The following is a 15,159-nucleotide window of genomic DNA, read 5'->3' on the forward strand; positions in this document are numbered from 1 at the left end:
TAGCCACTAGGAGTTTCTTGTGCCTTCCTCTGATACCTCTGTTCTTTCACAGCATCTGATGAAGAAATCTATGGGTCACAAAAATTAATTCATCTCCAATTCAGTTAGTCTATAATGTGTGCCTCTACCTTGCCTTCTGTCTGGTACCTCTGAAAAGTGGTCATTGCCAGAGATGGGATACTAACCTAGAGGGATCCCTGGTCTGATCCAGCCTCTCACTTTCTTCCTGTGCTCTTAAAAAAAAGATAGAATATAACCAACCTCTAGGCTGGTCCTTGGCAACTGCATGACAGGGCATAACAATATCACAAAATAGGTTAAGGCAGGACGAAAAGATAGATACCACCTTTATACAGAAGGAATTACAAAAATCATCTTGCTCAGACTATTTGAACCAGGGCTAATATCTGGCACTTGTGAGAAGTATCGGGGTTCATCAACACTGTAATGGCCCCAAGTAAGTGGGCGAGACCACTGTTTTATGATATTTCTGTAAAACAGGTTTTGAAGTTCCTTGGAACGCTTCCTGATTTGAAAATGGAATCCAGCCAGCTTTATCACTAGAAAGAAGCTGAGCTACCAGTTACACCAGAGGTAGCCAACCTGTGGCAAGTGGCATGGGTAGCCGGTATGTGTGGCATGTGGCAAACTGGGCACAGAGTGGAAAGCAGAGCAGCAGTCTGAGCAAGGTAAGGGGCATCAGAATGGCACATGGGGATGCTATGGCTTAATTTGAGGCACATCTGCCAAAGAAGTTGGCCCCCATCGAGTTACACTCTGTACTGAAGGTGTCAGCAGCGCTTACTGTTACTTGTGATGCCCCTGCTGTTCTGATGAGAAAAGCCACCAGCGCAGCATGCCATGGGTATTTCTCCTGACACAGACATTGTGAAAAAGAAGCAGGAGTGCCCAGCAGAGACACTGACTGTGATAGGAGCCAGCAGACTGCACCCATCAGGAATCAACAGAAGCAGCAGAATGAATAGCCAGCCTGCTTTGAACTTCTTGGCATGTGAATTTGCAAGAAACTGGCTTTCGGGTTAAATAAACCAGATACTAGAGTATACAACTGCACATCCAGTTTAGATCCCGGTCCTCTTTTTTATATGGTTATTGATTAAAAAGCGTTATACAAGTTGCAAAACCCTGGCCACAGAGGAAAGCTTATGCATGTATGCCATACACGAGTGAGTCTGTCCAGAGCTAAGATGGAGACAATAATCTTCTCCATGTCAAGGCTCAGGAGCAACAACACTGTCATGAATGACGCATGCTCCTGGTGGCTGGGGGTGGGGGTGCAGAGGGAGGGAGTGCAGCAGTGGTAAGTGGGAGCTCCTGCAGATGCCACCAGCGCTGGCGGGGAGGGGTGGGGGGGTGGTCGGTGACCACCCACAGATGCCACTGGCAGTGTTGGCAGCAGGGAGGAAGGGGGTGGCAAGCAGTGACTGCCCACAGGTGCCACTGGCAGTGTTGGCGGTACCTTTTTGTAGGGGGTGGACTGCTATGCTCAGAAGGTGCATGTGCACCTGCGTGCACCCCCTACACATCACCCCGGGACAGAGTCATTCTTTTACTATGCAAGCATAGGCAGAGGGAGAAAAAATTATTTGGGAGGGCTGAGCCCAGAGGGCCCCCGATCTGTGTACGGGGCAGAGGAGGCTGCAGCTGTGTGTTGTGCTTTGCATCCCACTGGAGCTGTCCGAAGAGCAGTGCAATGCCACGTGTCCTACCGCTAGGCAGACAGGGGGTGTGGCACAGCCCAGTGGTGGCCGCCTTCACCCCAGACACAGATGCAGGGGTAACGTGCCCCCCAGGCCTCCGCCAGGGTGTGCACAGCAGCAGGAACCCCCCTGCATCACTGGACAAGCCGTCTGGCCTATGACTGTCCCACTACCCAGCTCAGCCAGAACGCTATTCACCCCAGACCCTGCCCTTGTCTCGTTCCCTCCCTTACTGTGAGAACCTCAATCTGCCCCCCACCTCCAGCCCATTCCCCTTCACAGAATCGACTGGTATTTGCCAGCTGTGCTGTGCAGCCAGTGATCCATGTGCCGGGCTGCAATCCTGACTGTGTATGTGCCCCTCCCCACCCCTGCTGCAGCCGCCCAAAGCCTGTGGCTGCACTGCCTTGTGGTCCTACCCACTGCCCCGCATTTGGGAGGACTGAGCTCTGGCCTTCCACCACCTACGATTGCAAGCTCACAACAATGGACTATATGGACATGGAATGAATGCTTGATGGCTCATGCACTGGCTCCATCCTGCCTGCCAATCCTTGCTGCATAGTGGCAGACACAAAGTATTCTGGGAGCTGAGTACCACAGCATGCAGCCTTCCTAGATCTGCCCATCCCCCACAAAGTGAAACCATGCTCCTTCTACCCCACTAAGGCCACTGGTGGTTACAGCTGGGCAGGACATCCACCCCTCTAGCCCAGTGGTCTCCAAACTTTTTTGATCGTGCACCCCTATCAGTAAAAAATTTTTGAGCATGCACCCCCAATATATGTATATTTATATAAATATAAATATAAATAGAAGTTCTAATATTTTCTTCCCACACCCCAATGAATCATCTTGCGTACCCCACTTTGGAGACCACTACTCTAGCCCACTAGACATACAGGGTGCACCTGTAAAGTGCCAATTTAAGGCACATTACCATTTTTAAGGTGCATTAAGGGCATAAGTCTACACGTGTGAGCCCTCAATGTGCCTAAAAAATGATGATTTTAGGCTATTCATGCCTAAATTTGATACCTGCAAGAGCAGATATCAAATTTAGGTGAGACTAGCTAAAGCACCTTAATGCACGTGTAGATGTGTTAAGGCACATTAACAGTGTGTATGTCAGTTTGCACACTGCATTAATGTACCTTAATGTTTGCATATATAGGCAACTGTGCATTAAGTTTAGGCACGTGTAAAAGCACATGTGGACACACCCACAGTAGCCTAAGCTAATAGAGCCCAAAGTAATACTTGGATAAACAGACTGAGCTTTCAAAGTCCTAGTATTTCCCTAATTTAAGACTGAATGTGTCACTTTTTTGCACATGACTTTAGATACATAAGCTTTTTCCTTTCTTCTTTTAGCTATCAGTTAAAAGATTCCACATCCCCCCCTACCCCATCTTACTTAAATGTTCTGAAATACCAAGATAACAGCTCAGCACTGAAGTGTCCAAACACAAAACAGCCACTTTCTAATCCATTTGGGTGCTTTTGGATGCTATTTCCCATCAGTGACTTAGCTGTTTCTTGATTCCATTATAAATGCAGCCAGGAAAAATCTCCTGAAAACACTGTTCCCAATTAACATTAGCCCCTCTGAAATCAGTATCATGGCTACTTGCTTAACATATTTCTCCCTAGAAGAACTTATAGTATTTTCTTTCATAGTTTCATAGTAGTTTGGGGTCAGAAGGGACCTGAACAGATCATCTAGTCTGACCCCCCTGCCACTGGTAGGAGTACACGCTGGGATCACATGACCCCAGACAAGTGTTTGTCCAACCTCTCTTTGAATTTACCCAAGGTAGGAGCAAGGACCACTTCCCTAGGAAGTTGGTTCCAGATCCTAGCCACCCTAACAGTGAAATAGTGCCTCCTAATCTCTAACCTGAACCTATTCTCCAGCATCTTCTGGCCATTGTTCCTCATCACCCTAGGTGCTGCTGAGGGGAATAGGGCCCTTCCTATTTGCTGCTGATCTCCCCCAACAAGTTTGTAGGCAGCTACCAAATCCCCCCTCAGCCTCCACTTGCTGAGGCTGAACAGGTTCAGGTCCCTCAGCCTCTCCTCATAGGGCCTGCATCAGTCCCTTGCCCATCTCTTACATGCCAGGTATAAACTGAATTAGAATCCACTACAGATCAGTAAGTGTGTATACATACCGTATAAACACACACATATATACATACAGACACATGTGTGAACTTAAGTGTAATGGGTCACCAATAACAGTCTTTCAACAGCAGTTTCCCACACATTATAGACAATCTATTTCACCAAACAGGTATGGACCAAAGCACCAATGTGAAGGGCATTTTGTCCCTAACATAAAACTACCATGGAAGCAGTACATATCCAAGGACCACACAAAAAGAAAAAGAACTCTCCCTTAGCAATTTAATTTATTTAAGTATTTGAATCCTATAACACACAGAGCTGCAGTTTCCTGTCTGAGCAAGACACTCCCAGATGAAATGATGCCTGCATTTTTGGCACATTCCAGGTGCAGACAGAAGTAACACTTTTCTCCCAATCTGACTCTTGAAAGTGCTCTAAAGCCATGACCAAACACAAGTGCATGGCTGCATAGTGCTTTAAAAGGGCTCAGTCCTGTGACAATGAGGGTTCAGATGAAGGCGCTCCAAAGTGGAGCATCTTCATTAATTTCTGCCTGCACTACACCAGGAGCAGGGCTCAGCTGATGCAGCCCAGCGCTGCTCCCAGCACTGTTTCCAGAATGGAAGGGGTGGGGGCAAAGGAAGCTTGTTCTGGGGGTTGTCCAGCTGGCACTGGAGAGTGGGGCAGGTAGATTGGGCCCCCCCACTCCTCCCCCCCACACACACACCGACACATCTGGACACAACCTTGGGTGCGTGGAGGCGGCTCCAATCCACCTACAACTCCACTCCAGCATGGCTGAGGAAACCCCAGAATAGACCTCCCTTCCCTGCCTTCTCCCCCTCTCACCCCGAGACATAGGAGACATTACAGGAGCTGGGGGTGGGGGTTAAGCCAGGAGATGAAGTTGCAGAGAAGAAGCTGCCTCTCTCCCTGGATCAGCTCCAAATTGAATCCCAATCCCCAACCCTCCCAATGCAACAGCTAACATCTGTTGGGTCGGGAGGATCAGTCTAACACGTGGCACTTTCTGTGAAATACCATGAGTTAGACCCAGGACCTGTACTTCTGTCAGAGCTCTCTCTCACTCACATGCACATGTGGTAACTCCCTCACAACTCCTTGCTGCAGGTACTCCAGCTCTGTTAATTCAAATGAACAGAGCCTGGGGGTGCAGATGTGCCTGTTACAGTCAGCAGTTCTGTGCATAAAGCAGAGTTTCTCATTTTTAGCATTTATATACCAAAAATAAAAGATAATTTTCAGCAAATACTTTTTCAGGTTCAGTGAATACCCTTACCATCTTTAAAGTGCCCTACTGATTAATTTCTCCCATAAAGGCTGATACAAAGAAAAGAAATCCACTTTTTAAATTTAAATTAGCTTTTTGCTTGCTGAGATCTTGCCTAGTCACCTCCAGATCAGTATTATGTGCCTTCTTGTTTCACTCTCTCACACTTGTTGCACTACTTTAACTTTCTTGTAAGGCCCTCTAGGCAGAAACCCTCTCTGACTATTTGCTCTGAAAGCTGCTTGAGCCACTTTTGGTCACCCTACTGAAAAAGGAAGCTGAGTCTGACACTTTTAATATTCATATCACTGGCACTTTCCCTCAACTTCTTTAAAGATCTAAGACCCACAAAATATATAATAAACCAAAACAGCAGACTGTTCCCTGGCAAAAGTGAGCAGCAAAGCATTGCCTTTGGGGTTATAACAATTGGGCAATAATGGTTTCCTTCAATCCTCCACCATATCTGAGTATAACATCCATTTACGGTGAATGTGGAGAACACTGTGGATATAGATTTAATAAGTCTCTACTGAATAAACATTCCTGTTTCACAACAGCACAAAACACAGCAGTGTCACTTCAGGGCACTGCATCATTTGTGATGCAACACTGTCATATTTTAAGGGCCAGTGTGTGCCACTGAATTACAAACTGCTGGGGGTGGGGGGGGCAGGGATTGCCTTGCATCCTGCTGTAGCTCCTGGGGTGGCTTACACGCAGATGCTAAAAGGGAACAGTCCCTGCACTGTGAAGCGCTCGTGAGCTACAATTCAGGCTAGTTCGTGCACAGAGAGTGTAGGGAAAAGGCCGCTCCTGACCTTCTGCATACTGTGTGCATCCATGGAACTGCCAGCTGCAACTAGGCCCTCAATTAGGAAATTAAATTTAGCATCTTTTTCCAAACTGTTTGCCGCAGTTAGTTACTGTTGCACACTGTAAAACAACATAAAAATAACATCTAGCTCTCCCCAGCCTGGGATTGCAGTACTTTACAAACTGTTGTGAATGAAGCCTGGCTTCCCCATGTGGAAGCTGAAGCACAGGCTTTGTCTCCCTGGGGAAGCTGACTGGAGGAGTTTTTACAGAATAAACCATTCCAGAATAACGCCCACTATGGACATCCTGTTCCAAAATTAAAGTAACTCCTACTTCAGCAAAAAGTATTTACCTACTGGACCTACTCTGGCCAATCTTCCCATGTTCATAAAGCCAGAGTGGGGAAATGACTTGCCCACATTCACGCTACAAGTCTCTGGCACACAAGTTTAACCAAAACATGTTAGTTTAATGCTGGAAATCCCCCAGCCTGATTTATATAAGAGATAAGACTAGATGGATATGCTGGTCCCTTTTGGCCTTGAACTCTGAGAGCTAGGAAAAAACATAAAGATCTTTTGAAGTTTATACCCCTGCCATACCCATATCATGCCAAAGTCGGTCTTAAAGCACCTGCACTTTCCCATCTCCCTTGATCTTCAGCCAAGGAAAAGCAAGTTTCTCTCGGGGTTTTATTCCTTCAGCTCTGAGAAAGAAACAAAAGAAATACCTGAGTGTTACCAGCAGACTGGTGGGAAATACCTGAACTCAACTGCCATTCTGTGCTTAGGAAAGTGCCATGTTTTCTATGATCTGGTGTTTGTTCTTGGTTCTTGTTTCACCTTCCATTGCACTATTTTATTCAAAGGTCTCTAATTTTTCAAAAGAGGAACTTTATTATATAAGGCAACGAATAAGCCTATAAAACCTAATTTTTGTCTCTACAACCTATAAAGCCTATTATATTTGAGCTGGAAAACATCATGTAAATATAAACAAATAAATGTACAATGCTAAGTTGCTGGCTCAGTTTCAGTTAAAGACTTCCAACACCTGTTTCCCCTTGTACAAAAAGAAAAAAAAAAGCCCTCCTGTCCTAACACAAGCCTTCTCAGGAGAACTCAGTCTGGCAGTGCTTAGCCTAGTGGACCATTCTTTTCCCTAAATGGTGGGATTCCCAGACACGAGGACAGTTAACAATACTATTTTTTTCCTTTTCTGTTTTAAAGGACAGGTGCCAGATCCACAGCTGGTGTAAACAGCCACAGTACTTGTAATGTGAAGGGAGCTCTGCAAGTTTACACCAGCTGAGAATCTGGCCCTCCATCAACTCCAATCCTCCTGCATTCGAGATGATACTGTCTTGGATGCACTAACCAGTGATTGAGTGCTAGTTTGGCTGTGATTATCTTGCTGAAAAGAAGAGAGAAACTGTATGGTGTTTTGTTTTATTTAGATGCTGTCTTCTTCCTAGCAGCTACTTTAGGAAGCCTATGAACTTTGAAAAAACATTTTTTATTTGAACTCCTGAATTTTCCCATTTTTGTCTTATCTTTATTTTTCTACTTTATTTTTTTTCCAATTAAGATTACTGTGTTCCCTCAGAAGGAAACAAAAACAAGAAAATAGAATAAAGGGCAGGAGGAAGTGAATGAAACCTGTGGGTAGCTATTTAAAGAGTCAGCGATGCCTCATGGAAAACTATGAAACCCATTCCATCTACCAGCGGTTCTGTTGCTCCAGCCTTGGCTCCGTTTTTTGCTTCCCTTGGATTATTTCTTGTGAGAGATATGGGTCTAGAAACAAGCTCTCTATTTCCTGATCGTCCATCCTTTCATATGGCTCTTTCCCCAACTGATGCTGGGATCTGTTCTGTAATGTGAAGTCATTTCCATAGCTCCTACAAGAGATAGCACTACCAGGCTGGAATTTCAGCAGTTCGGGGCTTGGTGAAAGGTAAATAGGGACTAACAAGAAACAGAGATGCAGTCTGCAAGTAAGCCTACAGAGTGAGACAGCAAAATGCAGAACCCTGGAGCTTTGACAGACCTGCCAAGCGTCAAGCCTGCATTGCACATGGCACTCGCTTTTGGCAGCTCTACCTGCATATCTGGTAAGCAAAGTTTATAAGAGATACACCCCCTCCTGTAGCCTAGGGAAGAAGCAATGGGCTGTAAGCCAGGTGACCAAGGTCGTGTCCAGATGTGCATGGACATTTTGTTCCCTGGGGACAGCTAGTGGTGGAACACCTTGCACTACCGTTAGCTGTCCCTGGGATTTGCCTGTGCCACACAGCAAGTTACCCCGGGTAGGGGAGGGGAGGCTAGGGCCAGCACTGGGCTGGCCCCAGTAGCCTTATCTTGGGTCCTGGGGGCCTCCTGGGACTACAGCAACAGCTATCCTGCTGTGCAGAGCCTGCCTGGCAGTGGAGCTTGGCTCCAGCCAGCCAGATTCCAGCTTCGGGTGGCACACAGTACTGTCACATGCGCTGCTCCGCTTTCTTTTTCCGCAGGTTTTTGACCCCTGGATATCTGGGGGTCAAAAAAACCCTCCTTACTACTCCCTTGCAGCACAGAGAACAACTGAACATAAACGCACAGCCATGCTCATCTGAACACTGCCCAGAAGTCCTACTTCTAGCTCACCTCCTGAACGCTGTTAATAACTCTTCGTACTTCACAGCCCATACTAGTAAACAAATCCTTGCATCTCTACCATATTCGGCAAGTATCTTTCATGATTTTGCAAATGAGATAAGTAAGAAATTATGCAGGCTTACTTCTGGTAGGGAGTGAGGCAGAACTAAGGTTAAATCCAAATCTTACTTTGCCACACTACCAGATCACGCACTTGCCTAGCCTGCCTTTAACCACAAGACCACACTTAGAGCCCAGAACATAACTCTAGGCTCCTGGTACCTGCTGCCTCATAAATAGTTGTACAAACCACTGTTAAAGTATGTGCCACTCATTCTCTATAGCTAAACCCGCATAGAAAATAACTGCCTGTTTCATCATCAGTTACTCCTGTAGTGGCAACAAAATAAGGGTTTGCTCTGGCTCTAAGGTTCAAAACTTATTTACAATTCTCATGGAAAATAATATGAAACTGTATACTTAGCAATTCCTCCTGAGGTCTGCAAGTGAGCTACTTATCCTGCGATACAGACTTGCCAAGAAACACAAGAGTGGTACTTCCCTCTGGTGCTCCCTACAAGGTATGTGGCAATAGAGGTTCCTGGCTGGATGTAGGAGCATGGTAAAAAGAGCTTATTGAGCTAATATATTTAAAATCTGGGTTCCCGGGGAAACATCCACTTTGCATTGACTTGGATCCTGCTAATTTTCTTTAATTTCACCCAAAGTCTGCTCACAGAGCACCAGGTGCACTCCGAACTTGCCGCTTCCTGGGGTAACATTAAAAATCCAGATGTAACATCTAGACCCTGCTAGACCAAGCCAATCTGTGGCTACAACTCCAAGAATCCCAGAGCCTGCAAATCTAGTTGCTTTTAGTCCACCAGATTAATATGGACCCCAGCATTTCAGAACAACCATGCTGCAATCCTGGACCGTGGGAATTTTTCTAGGAGATCTTTTAAGGTCTGCAGGAGGGGCAGGGAAAGGGCCAGATGACGTTGGCAGAAGAGAGGACTTGGAGCTACAAGTCATGGAGCTGCCAAAACTAGTCACATTTGCCCAGAAACTCTAGGTCCGCCCCTCCCCCCCTCCTGCCTGCCCCTTTAAAGTTTACTATAAGGCTGAAAACAGCATTTACTGAACCCACAGTTTGCCACTTAAACTGATGCACTTGTGCTCTTTAAAACTCCAAGCCAGATTCTTCCCTGCCTTGCATCTCATCTCATTATTTACATCTGTGCAAAATGAATGTAAAATGCTACCTCACTCACCCACTCCAGCCATAGCATTTTACATTCATTCTGCCCAGAAGTAAGTGACTGCAGAAGCTGCAAGACAGCATGGAATGAGGACGCTGATGCTCAAGCAATACCCATTTTTGAAGTGTGGGTACAACTTGATCTTGCTTATATTTTCCTTCCACTGACCCCTGTATGAAAGCTGCTGAATGGTTTTCACTCACACTCTCCAAAAGAAAAGTGCCTCAATACAGAAAGCTTTGTGCAACAGCAAAGAGGGAGTTAGAAAGAATATATTTAGACAGTCTTAGCTAGATTCGTTATTATTGCTCCTGCTCAGGAAAAAGCTTCTCAGAAATTTTCCATATAACATGGCTGGCTCTGTACACTTAAAAAAAATATATATATATATATTCGGTTCATCTTCCTCTGCCGTGCAGAGATCAGTCTCTGCCCTGAAGAGCACATAACCCTGTTTGCGCAAGGACAGCTTGCTCACACTGTGGCTATGGAAAGTTTTCTGCATAGAGAAATGGGACAGCATGGTAAGGGCATGGTTAGGTTCAAGTACCTGGGAAAGCCAATACTATGCTATCTGCATCTGGCCTGGACTTATGGGGTGGAAGGATGGTCTGGGATACTGTCAGTACCTTTCTAGCAGAAATGCTAAGAGGTGGTAGGGAGCGGTGGTAGGGAGCGAAGGTTTGCTGAACATTTATTCTCATGAGTGCTTTTGATTGGGTGAAAAAATCTCCCAGTCTCTTTAGCACGTGCTCTTCCTAACACGCAAGGCTTTCTGTGACTCGTGTTAAAAGACTCACTTATGCAGAGATACAATTAGAGCAGGGTTGGATACAAATCTTCTGATTACTGTAAGGATTATACTGACTGAGATCCTGGTTAGCAGGCAAAGGGAACGACTGGCTGGTTAATTCTCATTTGAGTAGCAGCGAGAAGGCTGATGGCAACCTCTTACAAGGTGGTCTCAGCAGGAGAGCTTAGCCGGGGAGAGGGAGGACTCATGAGGAATCTTTCACTCCAACAGGGTCAGGTTAACAAACTAAAGGTAGGAAAAACTCAGTAAGTGTACCGAGTAGAACAGAGGGAAAGAATAAACAAGGCCCCCAGCATCATAACTGCCCCAGCTGACTGCAGATCCCAGCAGAGCCATAAAGAGCTGCTAAAAAGCAGCCTTTTTAGTTTAAGGACAGACAGACAAAAAAACCTGGGGCTAAAACAATTAAATCTTTGCAGGTTAGTCTAAACTGCATAGATTGAACAGATAACCAAGTGAACAGGATTTACTTTTGATTTCAGAAATGCAGCCACATGCCTGCAGTGGCTCAAACCAGAAGCTGGGGGGCACTACAGCACACCTCCCTGCTCAGCTGGAGCAGACAGCTTGGGCCAAGGCTACCCCGCCCACCCTGCGAGGGAGGTGCAAAGCATCCCAGGATGCTGGGGGACTGGGAGTTAACTTGAGTCTGGATGGGTTCTGGGACAGAAGTTCAATAAACTGATTTAAATCAGTTTGATACTACATCCACCCAGATTTATCTTGAATCAGTTTCGACCATTTTGAAAGTGGTTTAAGCATGCTGAACTTGTGCTGTGTTACAGATCTGAACTGGCTTCTGATCATTTATACCAGTTTGTGTGTAATTTGTCCCTAGCCTTAATGCTAGATAAAAACACTGTTTAAATTAAAACAAATTACTTACTTTCCTTTTCAGAATGTAGTTTAAGATTGAGCCCATCTTTAAGAAAGCAACCACTAGAAGACAGTTTAGAAATAACAAATCCACCAAAATACAATTTGAATTCAACAGGTGCAGCCAGACATAACCAGGAGTTATAAAGGCAATACTCCTCTGAGTACAGTCAGTAGGAACTTCAAGACTGGAGCACTGAAGAAATTAAAGGTAAATGAGCTATTTCAGTGCAAAAGGACTTTGCCCAACATAACCATGGGAATTCACCAGAGACATGCTGCAGGGAGTTCCCAGGAGTCCCTGCTAAAGAGCTGCCACTAAACTAAAGGGATGGTTGGGGTGATTTCCCAAACCCTGACAAATCCATACACTCTCCGGTTACTGCTAAAAGTATCCAAGATAGAGATGCTTTAATCCTGTGAGCTCAGGAAATATTTCTCAGTTGCGCTTTTTCAGTTTTTATGTTTGAAATAAAAGGTATTTCAAAACGTTTTCTCAGTGGACTCATTCCTATATATCCCCCTAGAAGTCCTATATGCTTGATCTCATACACGCACATGCGCACACACTGCAAACTACACATGCTGAACACTGTGCTATTCTACTGAAAGCCTCTGTATATTTTTCAAGAGTAAACTCCAAACATTTCTGAGTTTTTCTGCCGCACAATTCTGCCTGCCTCCTTGGTTATAGTCATGAGAACGTGATTTTGCCTACATGGGAAAACAAACAAGCAGTGTCTGCAGTCCCTTTCTCCATTTTCTCTGTCACAAAAATAGCTGGGACAGAAATTTAAGGAGCAAGGAAAGAAATTTTGTGGGAGCTCCCTGTTAAAATATGGAGAATACAAAAGATGCAGCGGTGGCCAAGAGTATATCTGTATACAAACCTTTCCCAGTCACCCCCCAACCTTTTCCTTAAACTATAAATGTCACTGAGATGTCAGAAATATACCCGCTGTGGATTAAGATTATTTTAATCTGTAACAGTGGATGTAATTCAATCCATTTTCTTTACACTTCAGCAAATCGGCATGGAAATAAATGTGTGTTCAACAGGTGCAGAACATTTTCTAATGGAGGAGGCTGGGGAAGCACCAATATACATGAGAGTGTCTAAGGATGTGTAGAAAATTGCTGCGAGGACAACTGTAACTTGCTTGCACTTTCACCAGCACGGAACTTAATTAAGAACTGAAATGCTAGCTTACCATCTTTGATACACAAATACAGATTCCCTGTTAATGATCCCTGTCCCAGTCACCCCCTAACCTTTTCCTTAATAATGACGAAAGTGAATTTTGTGCTGAAGGAAGAGGCCATGTCACAAGCCTTGTAGATAGAAGACCTCTACTCACAGAAGAGAGACAGCAGAGACAGCACAGAGGATGGAGACATGCATTTCCCTTATGCATCACCACTAGGGCTGAGAAGGAAATCTGATCCTGCTGGCTGGGCCTGCTCAGTCCTGAGCCTGTCTGCTGAGGCTGCCAACTCAGTGGGGGATACGATTAATGCTACTATTGTGGTTTTTGTTTCTCCACCCATCCAGTCAGATGACAACTGAGATGCTTCCATTCTCCCATTATGTTTCTACAAAAACTGCTGTTTTATTCTTAAAGGGAGTCTCAATTCTGACCATACTGTATATATGTGGGAAACAGAATGTAAAGTTTCTAAACTGCTGAGGTTGTGTACACAAAGCCCAACACAATAGCCTCCAGTGAACATTAACAGGCCTCTTCTGCTTCACGCTCTCAAGGGAACCCAAAAAACCTAGCAAGAGGAATCAGAACAAGAGGCACAGGACCATTCAAAGAAGGGATATCGAAGTATCTGGTGGCCTGCTTTCCACATGCTGAAGACTAAAAGTGTCCCTGCCTACTGACACTAGTAATTTTCAGATACCTGTCCAGTAAAAGCTAGCAAGCCACGGATTCTGGATTTAGATTCTGTTGGTCACGCTACACATTTTCATGTCAGCTGCCACAATCATTTTCACGTGCTGGAGTTTAACTTGGCAGAATTGCCAAAACACTCTCCTGATAGCTGCACAGTAAATTCCAAACCTCAATGGCTAAAAAAACTGAGAAAACACACAACCCTTTCCAGCAACCTCTTACGTGAAATAAAAAAGCATACATTTGCATGCAGGAGTTCAATTCATGTCTGCAGTTCAGATTACACCTTTGGGTATATCACAGACATTATTAATTTCCATCAAGAAGGATTAAGAAACTTAAATCATTAGTGTTCATTCTCTCAGACTTAATGCATTCTAAAACTGCCTCATTTAATGCTGATGTGCAGGTGTTAATCTGCAATGAAACACTTAAAAAGATAAAATACCCAACTGGTTACCCCAGTTAAAGGCCCACCTATCTTGCAGATATCTCTACTCGTATTGTCTTAATCTAGCAGGGTTTTTCTTCTCTTTTTTTTTTTTTAATACTCCAATCTTGGAAAGTCAGTCCGATACAAAAGCTGTCCTCCAGAACCTTGTTAAAAGAGCCTGCACACAACAATCAAATGTCAGACAAGAACATCCTTATTGTTTCCCACTTCTACTAATAAAGAAGAAAATAAAAGCCATTCTGGATCAATGTCTCCTAAAACTACCAGTGACCACCCCTCCCAGTGCCACCAGTGCCAGTCCCAAGGCGGACTCCTCGAGGACATCAATTAAAGATACACTGCCATTAACATTCAAACTGCAGCTTATTTATCTGCCAGCACTGGTGCCTGGGCTGCCTGGCGAAGAATCAAGAGAAACAAGCTCTTCGTGTATACAGTATACAGTAGTCCTACATCCAGTAACTCCTGGTTACTCATTAGAGTGACCTCATCAGGGAGACATGCCTGAGTGGTACAAGTGCCCTTAATTGACTCTGGCCTAATTTGCTGTGCTGCCCCCCACCCGCCCCTCTCTGTTTTGACCATAGCTGGTAAGAAGAGAAAAACGCCACTGTATGTTCATTGTTCAGAAGGAAGCAATCAGGATTTCATTACCTGCAGAGACTCTGTTCCCATGCCCCCTGTACTGCAGCCTTCTTTCTCTCATGACTCTGTCTTGTAAGAGGTAGGAACCCTGAGACTTCAGGGGGATGTTCTGACTGGCTGTAATAGAAAAGGTTATTTTTAAAGCTCCTTATTTGGGCAGTGATGTAAAGGGAAGTTGTTCAGTCAGCACCACCCACTGTTTCCATTCACTACACATTGTTTCCTGTTGTCAAGCAGCTGCTGTAGCTTTCAGTACAGACAAGGGAATCCTTCAGCCCTTGGCTGGCTGTCAGGCATTGCACAACTTAATAGTGTGTTATTGAGACACTCCTCTCCGGGGCCAAACTGCTTATGTTCTTATCAGACATGTCTTCCTTTCAGACTATCGCTAACAACTCTTCCAGGCTTGACCATAGCCATTGGGATAAAAACGCCAGGCGCTCTCCCGCCCTCGGAGCGGCTGCCTTCTCCTCGGCAGCGCCTAGACACCCGCGCCCCTGCCCTCGTGCTCCCCGGAGCCAGGCTGCACGGAGGGGGGCTATCAAGCTTCCTCTCAGGGCTTCTGACCTGCGCGGTGGGTGTGATCTAACGGGGCTGCAGAGGAGCCCAG

The 15,159-nt window shown here is 45.3% G+C and overlaps 1 protein-coding gene across 1 annotated transcript in view; it reads right to left on the minus strand.

Moving 5' to 3' along the window:
- The window catches only part of HIVEP3 (human immunodeficiency virus type I enhancer binding protein 3), a 268,072-nt gene extending 253,138 nt beyond the window's left edge, over positions 1–14,934 (minus strand). The window contains exon 1 of the mRNA XM_019512125.1: positions 14,559–14,934. The gene's annotated coding sequence lies outside the window, so the exon portion shown is untranslated. The remainder of the gene's footprint in view (positions 1–14,558) is intronic.
- Positions 14,935–15,159: the final 225 nt, after the last annotated feature.

Source organism: Gavialis gangeticus, unplaced genomic scaffold, assembly GCF_001723915.1.
Source record: "Gavialis gangeticus isolate Ggan-Ray unplaced genomic scaffold, GavGan_comp1, whole genome shotgun sequence".
Taxonomy (NCBI): domain Eukaryota; kingdom Metazoa; phylum Chordata; order Crocodylia; family Gavialidae; genus Gavialis; species Gavialis gangeticus.